This window comes from Pseudophryne corroboree, chromosome 2, assembly GCF_028390025.1.
Source record: "Pseudophryne corroboree isolate aPseCor3 chromosome 2, aPseCor3.hap2, whole genome shotgun sequence".
In the NCBI taxonomy this organism is placed as follows: Eukaryota; Metazoa; Chordata; class Amphibia; order Anura; family Myobatrachidae; genus Pseudophryne; species Pseudophryne corroboree.
In genome coordinates, this window is record NC_086445.1 from 761,326,420 (window position 1) to 761,338,699 (window position 12,280).

The window sequence follows — 12,280 nt, forward strand, 5'->3', positions numbered from 1 at the left end:
ACCCATTTTTTAAATACATACCCCTATGGAGTCCTGCACCAATGTCAGCAGCACTCTGGAATCCCTGTGAAAATGGCCGCCACACCATTTTCCCAGTGATCTGCGCATGCGCAGTAGAGTCTGAGCCCTCTAGTGCTCAGACTCTCCAGCACTGTTGGCAGAGAGGAGGGGGCCCGAACGGAGGAGGCAGCAAATGGGCCTCCTCCTCCTCTCTTAGATCGCCCAGCCTGGGGGACATATGTAATAGGATCCGAGTTTGCCGGTGGTGTAGGGTGCCGGCCGATGTCAGCCATATTTTAAAGGGGCAATCATTTACAAGGCATAGTTTTGTCTTGTAAATGATTGCACCTTGAAAAGACATCCAAGATCTGCCGACAACACGCACCTCTGGCAAACTCAGACCCTATTACATATGTCCCCTTCTGTCAGATGAAAACTGTAGGGACAGATGGATTATTTTCCATCAGAACCTGAAGGCAAAAAAAAATGCTAATAATCGTGGTGATGATATTGACTGAAAATATTCAAGACTATATTATGATTATTGCTAAATAGACCCTAAAATATTCAGTCCAATATATGTACACCCTTGAGCATGTTTTTGATGGAAAAAAACTCTAATTGAACCGGCGCAATAACAGCTAAGTTCAATTTGATAAACTTGACACACTGCATACAATTTACATACTGAATCTTGCATGTTTCATGGAAACAAAATGAGAAAAACTAAATAGCATAGCATTTTTATTAGCAAATCAAAAAAGTTAGAAATTGGGCAAAACCATGTTGCACTGCTGGTCGGGCAGATGTAACATGTGCAGAGAAATTTAGATTTGGGAGGGTTATATTGTTTCTGTGCAGGGTAAATACTGGCTGCTTTATTTTTAGACTGCAATTAAGATTTCAGTTTGAATACACCACACCCAAATCTAACTCTCTCTGCACATGTTATATCTGCCCCACCTGAAGTAAAACATGCTTTTGCCCAATTGCCAACTTTTTTGGTTTGCTAACAACACTGAGTAATCCCCTGCAGTATGTTAGCAGTAATGTCATTAAGTTCAAACAGGATTTATTAAAATCGCTATTTAGCAATATGATTACATGGAAAATATCTAAAACATATTTGGTATTTTACCGTTCAGACCACAGGACTTAATAAAATGTTTTCTGAACAGTTTTATAGATACCTTGGCAATGTAAGGTTACAATAAAAAAACAACAAAAATATGTTGGATTGGAAAAAGGTAAAGAAAAAAATAAACAGAGAAACTAAAGCAAACTGTTTTCTTGTCGGTTGTAAAGTTAAAGAACTATTAAAATATATATATTATTCAGGCTTAGTTTTGCTCCCTCATTAAAAATATATTAACCCCAAGTAGAGAATCAAGATCAAATCTGATTCCAGATCAAATACTGCCTGAATGAGTAATGCTTTACATCATGTTGTGTCTCAGTGTAGACCCTTTGTGCACCACTGAACAGTTGTGATAGGAGTGCACTGTAATTACTTCAGTCCAAAGTAATTCTTGTATTTGAACACCAGGCTGTACATTCTGTTAAACCTTTGGGACTGGAACCCATTTCCCTTTAAATAAGACCCAAGACTTTTACCTGGATGTGTGCAGCACTCCGAGAATGGATACAACAAAGCAAGATAGAGTTTCACTCAAGGGTAGGATTTCTGAATCTGAGTCTTGGTGGAGTCAAACACATTTTGATCTTCAGTCTACTACTTAACTAGAGTCGTGTCAGTGCTCTGAAAAGCCTTAGTGTGAATATTCCACAGATCCAATTTCTAAAAACCAGAAGATCATAGACATTTAGGTAAGTGGTAAAGATGTATTTTTTTCATTGTACAGTATATTTCAAAATATGTGGTAATTATACCTATTTAACAGTAATGACTTTGGAGCACTGATAAAGTGCTGAAGCAGTTCTTCAATGTCTAGAGATATCAGCAGCATTTTACAGTATATTTGGTAACTAAACTCATTTTTAGATGGTATATGTGAAACAAACAGAATTTTGATGCAAGACATTAATGTAACAGCATTTTGGGCAATCTTAAAAGTTATGTTATGTATCTAAAAGGAAAAAGAAAATTTCCTAAAAATAAATAAATATGAAAAATAAACGTTTAGGCAAGAAACAGACAATATTAATCATAATAACATTGTTTTCAAGCAGGATTTATCTTGTTTAACTATAAATGCAATATAAAAACACATGTACAGAAAATTTTTACATTTTTCAAGGATACAGTAATTTTTATTTCTGTGTCTTCTACATCAGGAGAGGTCATTCCCTATAGGACTGTAAATGCAATATGTTACTGATTAGTTTTTTTGTGTGTCAAATATAATATCAATACCATTTCCTTTTTCTACTGTTATATGTTTGGATAACAATTAAACTAGTCAGCTTGTCTGTAGTATAAAGTGTTGCAATGAAAACCTTGTAGCAACTAAGTGGTACCTGCAGGTAACTACATCTGCCAAGACCTACTGTAGTGGGTAGTTTGGGGGTAGGACGTAGGATGTGAAGAGTGTATATACAGTGTGTGTGTGTGTGTGTATATATATATATATATATATATATATATACAGTTTACATCTATCTGCATATTTGTGTGTGTTTATATATGTGTGTGTGTGTATATGTATATGTATACATATATATATATATATATATATATATATATATATATGTGTGTAGCAAAGTGATACAGCGCCACTTGTGGGATATGATCTCAGTAATGAAAAGTTTACAAAAAAATGCTAAAAACACACAAAACCTCATTAGAGGTGTCTGCCACCCCTTAAGATTGCAACACTGGTACAGTACTGCTGAAGAAAGTATATAATGGGGGGATAAGGGTACCGGCGACTATTGTTGGTTAAAAGAACATATACTAAAACTTATAATTTATGAGCCAAAAAATATAAAATTAAACAGACAGTTTTTAATAATAATAATGCATAAAAAATGGGATAAAACATAAAAGTTTGCAAAATATTGATAAAAACATAAAGGTCAGATAAGGAGTTATAACTTAACTTAAAATAGGCAAGGGGGTCACTGCAGGGAACCCCTTGCCTATTTTAAGTTACGTTATAACTCCTTATCTGAACTTTATGTTTTTTCAATATTTAGCAAACTTTTATGTTTTATCCCATTTTTTATGCATTATTATTATTAAAAACTGTCTGTTTAATTTTATATTTTTTGGCTCATAAATTATAAGTTTTAGTATATGTTCTTTTAACCAACAATAGTCGCCGGTACCCTTATCCCCCCATTATATATATATACACTTTATAAATAAACACATAAGGATAGATAGATAGAAAGATAGATAGATAGATAGATAGATAGATAGATAGATAGATAGATTTGTATGCATATACATAGTATGTATGTATATATTCGCACTCTGAAGAAGGAAGTATATTTGCCACCTCTCGCAGCCACTCATTTTATATATATATATATATATATATATATATATATATATATATATATAGTAAACACACACACACACAAATGTATTTTTGTTTTGGGGATTTTAATGTATATGCAAACGGTCTCAAAGAGACAAATAACTTATTGGTGACATATACTATGCTGTAGTACTTGCATTGTCATACATCACAAAGCACTGATAGTAATGTCACTTTAAAACACTATGGGGTAAATGCAATTGCGGTCGAATTCCCGAAAATGTCGAAAAACGGGACATTTTCGGCAAAAAAAATAATTCGACAATGCAATACAGTACTTTTCGCCAAAAAAACAGCCATTCCAAATTCGACTTTTTGAAATTCGACATTTGTCAAATTCGACATTTCTGCAATGGTACAAATGCGGCATTTCAACAAAAGTATATTCAATTGAAGATTGTAAATTCGACAACAGTGCTTTTAGACAGTAAATTCATCATTTTCAATCTGCCACACTTTGCTGGCGGAATCTAATAAAAAAAATTAAAAACATGTTTTTTTTTTATTGGTAATAGCATATCTATTTATATTAGAAGGGATTAGGTACTTGGTTTGTCTATTTAGGAGGCACAAGTATTATTTATATATATATATATTTATTTTTTTATGGAATGGTGTAAAAATCAGAAAAAAAAATGCGTGGGGTCCCCCCTCCTAAGCATAGCCAGCCTCGGGCTCTTTGAGCCGGTCCTGGTTGCCAAAATACAGGAAAAAAATGACAGGGGATCCCCCGTATTTTAACAACCAGCACCGGGCTCTGCGCCTGGTCCTGGTGCAAAAAATACGGGGGACAAAAAGAGTAGGGGTCCCCCGTATTTTTTGTACCAGCACCGGGCTCCACTAGCTGGACAGATAATGCCACAGCCGGGGGTCACTTTTATCCAGCGCCCTGCGGCCGTGGCATTAAATACCCAACTAGTCACCCCTGGCCGGGGTACCCTGGAGGAGTGGGGACCCCTTCAATCAAGGGGTCCTCCCCAGCCACCCAAGGGCCAGGGGTGAAGCCCGAGGCTGTCCCCCCATCCAAGGGCTGCGGATGGGGGGCTGATAGCCTTGTTGAAAATGTAAGAATATTGTTTTTTGCAGAAGAACTACAAGTCCCAGCAAGCCTCCCCCGCAAGCCGGTACTTGGAGAACCACAAGTACCAGCATGCGCGGGGGGGGAAACGGGCCCGCTGGTACCTGTAGTTCTACTGCAAAAAAAATACCCAAATAAAAACAGGACACAGACACCGTGAAAGTATAACTTTATTACATACATGCCGACACACATACTTACCTATGTTGACATGCCGACTCTGGTCTCGTCTCCAATGTCGACGTCCGGGGTACCTGAAAATAAAATTATACTCACCTGATCCAGTGTCCAGTTCTTTTATTATAATCCACGTACTTGGCAAAACAAAAAAACGCATTTACCCGAACCAGACGGACTGAAAGGGGTCCCATGTTTAAACATGGAACCCCTTTCCCCGAATTCAGAGACCCCCCCGTGACTCCTGTCACAGAGGGTCCCTTCAGCCAATCAGGAAGCGCCACTTCGTGGCACTCTCCTGATTGGCTGTATGCGCGTCGGAGCTGTCAGACGCGCATCGCACAGCCACCTCCATTATCTTCAATGGTGGGAACTTTGCGGTCAGCGGTGAGGTCACCGCGGTCAGCAGCTGACTGCGGGTAACCCCACCGCTGACCGCAAAGTTCCCACCATTGAAACTAATGGAGGGAGCTGTGCGATGCGCTGTCTGCCAGCTCAGATGCGCAAAGCCAATCAAGAGAGTGCCACGATGTGGCTCTTCCTGATTGGCTGAAGGGACCTTCTGTGACAGGAGTCACGGGGGGTCTCTGCATTCGGGGAAAGGGGTCCCATGTGTAAACATGGGACCCCTTTCAGTCCGTCTGGTTCGGGTAAATGCGTTTTTTTGTTTTGCCAAGTACGTGGATTACAATAAAAGAACTGGACACTGGATCAGGTGAGTATAATATTATTTTCTGGTACCCCGGACGTCAACATTGGAGACGAGGCCAGAGTCGGCGTGTCAACATAGGTAAGTATGTGTGTCGGCATGTATGTAATAAAGTTATACTTTCACAGTGTCTGTGTCCTGTTTTTATATGGGTATGTTTTTTGCAGTAGAACTACAGGTACCAGCGGGCCCGTTTCCCCCCGCATGCTGGTACTTGTGGTTATCCAAGTACCGGCTTGCGGGGAGGCTTGCTGGGACTTGTAGTTCTTCTGCAAAAAACAATATTCTTACATTTTCAACAAGGCTATCAGCCCCCCATCCGCAGCCCTTGGATGGGGGGGACAGCCTTGGGCTTCACCCCTGGCCCTTGGGTGGCTGGTGGGGGACCCCTTGATTGAAGGGGTCCCCACGCCTCCAGGGTACCCCGGCCAGGGGTGACTAGTTGGGTATTTAATGCCACGGCCACAGGGCGCTGTATAAAAGTGACCCCCGGCTGTGGCATTATCTGTCCAGCTAGTGGAGCCCGGTGCTGGTACAAAAAATACGGGGGACCCCTACTCTTTTTGTCCCCCATATTTTTTGCACCAGGACCAGGCGCAGAGCCCGGTGCTGGTTGTTAAAATACGGGGGGTCCCCTGTCATTTTTTCCCCGTATTTTGGCAACCAGGACCGACTCAAAGAGCCCGAGGCTGGTTATGCTTAGGAGGGGAAACCCCACACAATTTTTTTTCGGGTTTTTTACCGTTTTTTGACCATTTTTAAAAATCGGATCAAAATCCGTCAAATCGCCCGTTTTTCGACAGTGGGACTGTCAAATTCGTTTTTTATTGAAAATGTCGAATTCCGGCACCAACCTGCCGGAATTCGACGGTCGAATTGTGTCGAATTTAAAAACGGTCGAATTCCACCCGGAATTCGACCGCAATTGCATATACCCCTAAATATTTGCAAATGTAAGTATATACAGCCTATGGGTATACACTTTGTAATACATATATTTCAAAGATGCTCAGATGCTCAGTAAGTTTTATCACAGTAGACAATGAAACATGTATTATGTAAAAACACTTTTATTTGGTTGATTAATTCAAGAAAATATTATACAGATTATATAGCGTAGCTGCTACTTTCCAGGGAATACCAAACACACATTTGAAAATTCTGGAGAAAAAAAAATATTATATGACATAAAGCATTATCTAGCAGCCCTAAATTTCTTCCTTCAGGTGTATGCAGTGTAAATGTTGCATTTTATATTTTTGTATGTATATGGTAGTGGTTCCCAAACTGGGTGACCTGGGGTGCCTCAGGGCACTTGCAGGGGTGATCTAAGTCGGACCAGTTCAAATTATTTTTAGTTAATGTTGTAGACAAAACCAGTGCTTGTGTCTTCCAATCATGAAATATGTGGACAAGCAAAAGTGAATCCTGTCTCTCACCACATAACTGAGCCTAAGGATGATGTATAAACACAATTTACTTCATTTAAAAAAAAATATTTCCCAACAAGAAAATTCTGGGCTAGGGGTGCCGTGAAATAAATTCTATCATTCTAGGGTGCTGTGGTTCCAAAAAGTTTGGGAACCACTGGCATATTGAGTCAAAATCTCATTACTGGTGCTGGATGAGGATGAGGAAATTCAAATGCAGGAGAAAAGTTGCTATACAGTATATTGTACAAAAGATTTTTTTTAAAAATCAACTATTTTACTCCAAGAAGTAACCTACCTGCTTTCAGTTTTGAAATGTTAAGTTTTGAACTGTACATAGTTTCCAGGATGTGTATATGATAAAAAAAAGCAATATGGGGGGAATTCAAATGTTTTAAAAGTCGGTTGGGTGTCTGTTTTTCCCTGTCTATAAGACAGGAAAAAACAGACACCCAACTGACTTTTCAAACATTTGAATTCACCCCCAAATGTTATCATTGTCATCGACTGTGATCTGCATACAGGATTTTTATTGTGTTACTGTTTTAATTTTAACCATTTTCACCTGTACAAATTTACTCACAATAGACCTTCAATTAAATTTGGAATCATTTAAATGTGCTGCACTCTAGGCAATTTATACAGCCAGCTTGATAGCTTTTACTGGCTTTTTATCTACTTGCTGCCATGTCCGAGCGATTGTCACAGAAATGTAAAAGCATATAAAGTATTTAAGCCACCTTTACAGACTCCTACTAAATTTATTTACAGATGCTCTATTCAGGACCATTCATTTTAGACACAAGGGGGTATATTTACTAAAAGTTGATTTGGGTTGATGTTGATTGATTTTTGGTCGATGTTGGGTCGATTTTGGATCAATTTTGTGTTTCAGGGTCTAAATCTCACATTTACTAACAGATGATTTTTTTTAATAGCCTTTTAAAAAAAATATGTCAAAAATTATCTGTTAGTAAATGTGGGATTTAGGGTATATTTACTAAAAACCGATCTGGGCCAATTTTTGGTCAATCTCTGGTTGATGTTTGGTCAATTTTGTATTTCAGGGTCTAAATTACATATTTACTAACAGATGTTTTTTTTTTAAATTATGTAAAAAATCATATGTTAGTAGATGAGTGATTTAGACCGTTAAACACAAAATTGAATACCCGAAGGCTACAGTCATTGGTCATTGAGTGAAGTCATCAATGTCTAATTGGCTACTACTATCTGGTTTAAAGGAATCTGCAAAATGTGTTCAGCCCTCTGTCACATGAGAGGAATATGCCAAAATCCCCCAAATTAAACCATTCTCAATGTCACATTAAGACATTCTCTACAAATAAAATAAATATTTTAACTACACTGAATAGTTTACACTCTCTAAACTAATCTATCCATCACATTAACTAAATTGATGCAAATACATAGACCTCTCAGACTCATCATGAATAGACCCCTCAGACTCAGTCACTCACATATATACAAAGGTAGCACATCAAATTGATCAGTACAAGCCAGTAATGTTGCTTTGTCACTCCAAGTTGTTTTAGTTAGGCAAATAAAATGCACATTTTGAGGGAGGAAGACACTCAGCGTAGCCGAGTCGCCCTGGGACCTTGAGTGCTTAGAGGTGCTATTTGGCATAGTTTGAACCTCAGTGTATGAGGACACACCTGTATTGGTCTGCAATGCAATATGAGGGAACACCGGGGAAACCTATGATTATTTTGTGGTTTCCCTCTTCTTAAATAGGAGGAAGCACTGAGCATCTTTTTTTTTTTTTTGGCAAGAACACAGCAAAGAGAAATTTCAGTGCTATGAAATAACAAAGTTCATTATATGCAAACACCAGGCCTGTTTCTTCACCTTCTGGTAATTTCTTCAGAAGATTATTATTATTATTATTATTATTATTATTATTATTATTATTATTACTATTATTATTATTATTATTAATAATAATAATAATAATAATAATAATAAAATGTTTACTTACACAGCACCAGTATATTCTATTGTGCTTTACAGTTAGGATCAAAACAGTAATGACAAACAGAAAAAGAGGTAACAGGAGCCACTTGCAAGCTTACAATCTACAGTTTAATTAACCACTTAACTGACGATTTTTCCCTTCAAAAGCGTTAACAACATTGTTTTTTAAAATATATTTTATTTAATAAAGTTGAAAAAGTATTTTTTAAAATATTTAAACATTATACTATGCACATCTGCAGAACGGATCTCCTCGTCAAAAATGGGGGGACAGGGTGGGACGGCGCAGTTGCATGAAATCTGACCATGCCAGTTAAGTGGAAGGATAGATGAACAGTATAATTGTACAGTACATATTGTAAATTGTCCAGCCAGATTGCAAATGTTCATTGTGGGCTAAGTGATCTAGTCACTCAAAAATGTTGGCCTGGGGGCAGTGGGTTTTGTGTGTGTAGAAAGAGAACATATGTAATGTTATGTATATTAGAGGGGAGGTAATTGGGTAGAATACCTTATGGAGATTAAGTGATTAGTACTGGAATTTGATAAGCTTGCCTTAAGTGGTGAGTTTTCAGGGAACACTTGAATGACATTCCACAAAGTGGAATCTGACAGAAAAAGGTCCTGTAATCATGAATGGAAGCAGGTAACAAGTGTGTATGAGAGACGCAAATCTTGTGGAAAGCAGAGGGTTCGAACTTTGCGATATTTATGTGGTGTAGTGTTGTTAATGTCAACAACAGTAGATGTATTTTATATTGGATTTGATAAGACACAGGCAAACAAGGAAGATACTGACAGAGAAAAGCGACAACAGCAGAACATTTTACAATGTAAATCAGTCTAGCCACAACATTCAAAATAGATTGTAGAGATGAAAGTCTGTTTAGAGAAAGATCATTAACAACGCTGCTGCAATAGTAAATTCAGGAGATATTGTTGGTGTCTAGTGTGAGATATGAGCATATTCTGGAAAAATTTCTAAGATGTTTATAATTGAATGGTTTATAATGGGATGATTGGATATGGGAATAAAGAATAGCTACAACCCAAGGATGACACCTAGGCAATGTGCTTGAGGAGTAGGATTGATTGTTGTGCTTTTAACCGAGACTAAAGACCAGTACTGATGGGAGAGATGTGTGCTGAGCGATTTTAACACAAACCGCTCAGCACACATCTCTCCCTCCAATCAGCACAGCGCGATGTGTGCTGAGCGAGAGGGACGGATGGGGGGCCGCTCAATTCACCCAGTGAGTGAAATGAGCGATGTGCTAGATTGAGCCTGCATGCAGGCCAATCTAGCACCGGCAATAGTGATGTGCAGGGCCGTGCATCGCTATCGCTGTGGGGGGTAACAATCTAGTCAGATTGTTTAGAATTTAAGCAATGATCTCTCCATGAGTACCCGCCTAAAGTTATCAGTAAGGTTGCATCTGTTGACTGATGGGAATATTATTAGCTCAGTGTTTTTTGATTGTTTGTTTGGATAGAGGACATCCAAGATGAAATGGCTGAATCACAGTCAGTGACCTGGAGAGATTAAGTACAGTAAATTTGGGTATCATCTGAAAAGAGATGATACTGTAATCCAAATGAGTTTATTAGGTTTAATGTATATTATATTTCATACAGAATATGTATGCAGATAGCAGCACATCCCTGTGAGTATAGTGCAGTAGAATGGCACTGACTCCTTGGGGAAGGAGGAGTTAATGGATATGAGCTGGTGTGATGAATTCCTGCATTCTGGCTGGCCTTTATTTATTGTTTTACAATATTTTTTTTTTTACTACAGACTCAATATTATTTTATTGCCAGAATTTGAAGCTACTTGTGATAGTAAATGGTTTTCCAAAACAAGGCTCCATCTCAGGAGATGGCTCCTGTACATTTATATAAGGACATGTCCATTATACTTAAATGACAGAGTAGGTAGTCTACTCCTCATATTTCAGTTTTATTGTTATCTGATTTCTTATTTTTGGTTGTCATATGGATTCTCCTGGTTTTTCCCAATACTGACTACAGACCAGAGCCACAACTAGACATTTTGGTGCCTTGTGTGAGAAAGAACATTGGTGTCCTCCCCCTGTCACCCAAAGCAGTCAGGGCATGCTGGGACTTCTAGTCCTGGTATTACTATACATTACAGTTTCATAGGTGAATGTAGATCTTACAGCAGCCACGTATTTGAATGCAGCTGCTGTACAAAAATATGCAAAAGCAGCAAGAAGCATCTTGTGTAAATGGATGCCTCCTGCATGCTTGTCCAAAAGCATGCTTGTCCGAATGCTTGCTTTTCCGAAGACCCAGTGATTGCTGCAGTTGACATGGCTCCCAGTGCGACTGGATTCTCATTATCCTGAGTGGCCCTGGGTCAACTGCAGCTGTCAATGGTGCTCAATTTTTGCAATACAAAAAAGGTGATATACAGATGTGTCCACTTACATCTTTGCCATTTTGCTCAATTTGGCACAACATGCAAAACACGGCAAAGCTGTTTTTCACGAATAGTGAGTGGATGGATTTTAAAATTTTTGTTTGCTGTAATAGAATATGTATACAGTAACATATTAAAGAAGCAAATGAAGAAAAATCACAAGGCATGGCTAAATCTCTGAGTCTATGGCATGCAAAACCATGCCATACATGGCGGGATATAGCAAAGATGTATGTGGACACATATGTATTGCGTGTATTCTGCATACCTCCCAACATCTCCAGGAGGGACAGAGAGGGAGATGTGTGAAAGTGCGCTGTGGTTCCCGCTGACCACAGCGCACCTTAAGGCAGCATTTAGCGCTGCATCCATATGTATGACCGGCGTGTTAGCACCGTATGCCCTGGCCACCGCGCGCCCGCGCCACTTACCGCTTCCCCGCAGTACTGGACGGGAGACGAAGAGCAGAGGCAATGTATGATTGCCACTGCTGTCCCTTATCGTCTCCTGAAGCCGCAGGTCCGGTTCGCCTCCCCCGACCAGGTGATATGTGTGGCAGCAGCATTCAGGGATGGTTTTTTTTTAAATTATTATTGTAAGTTTGAAACTAAAACTTTATTGATCGTGGACAATAGTCCCCGCCAGCGCCTCCTCCTCTGTGACCTTCCTAACACATCCGGTGCCGGCGAGCGCCCAGCCTAATCGCGCATGCGCCTCCGGCCACTAACGGCGCCAGCCGGGCGAAGGGCAAAAGGGCGCATGCGCAGAGAGCCAGCGGCAGTGCTACCAGCCCAGCCGATGTGGAAGGTGCGCTATCGCGGGACAGGTAGGGTGACGCCCTCCCACATCGGCGGGGGCATCAATAATACATTGTGGCGGCGGCTGCGGGCGTATCACCACGATAATGTGGTGATACGCCCCTGGACACATAACGTCCGTTAG

General features: G+C 39.5%; 1 protein-coding gene across 1 annotated transcript in view; it reads left to right on the forward strand.

Annotated features, from left to right (window-relative positions):
• Positions 1 to 1,738: 1,738 nt before the first annotated feature.
• KCNA10 (potassium voltage-gated channel subfamily A member 10) overlaps positions 1,739 to 12,280 on the forward strand; it is a 58,229-nt gene continuing 47,687 nt past the window's right edge. The window contains exon 1 of the mRNA XM_063957304.1: positions 1,739 to 1,827. The gene's annotated coding sequence lies outside the window, so the exon portion shown is untranslated. The remainder of the gene's footprint in view (positions 1,828 to 12,280) is intronic.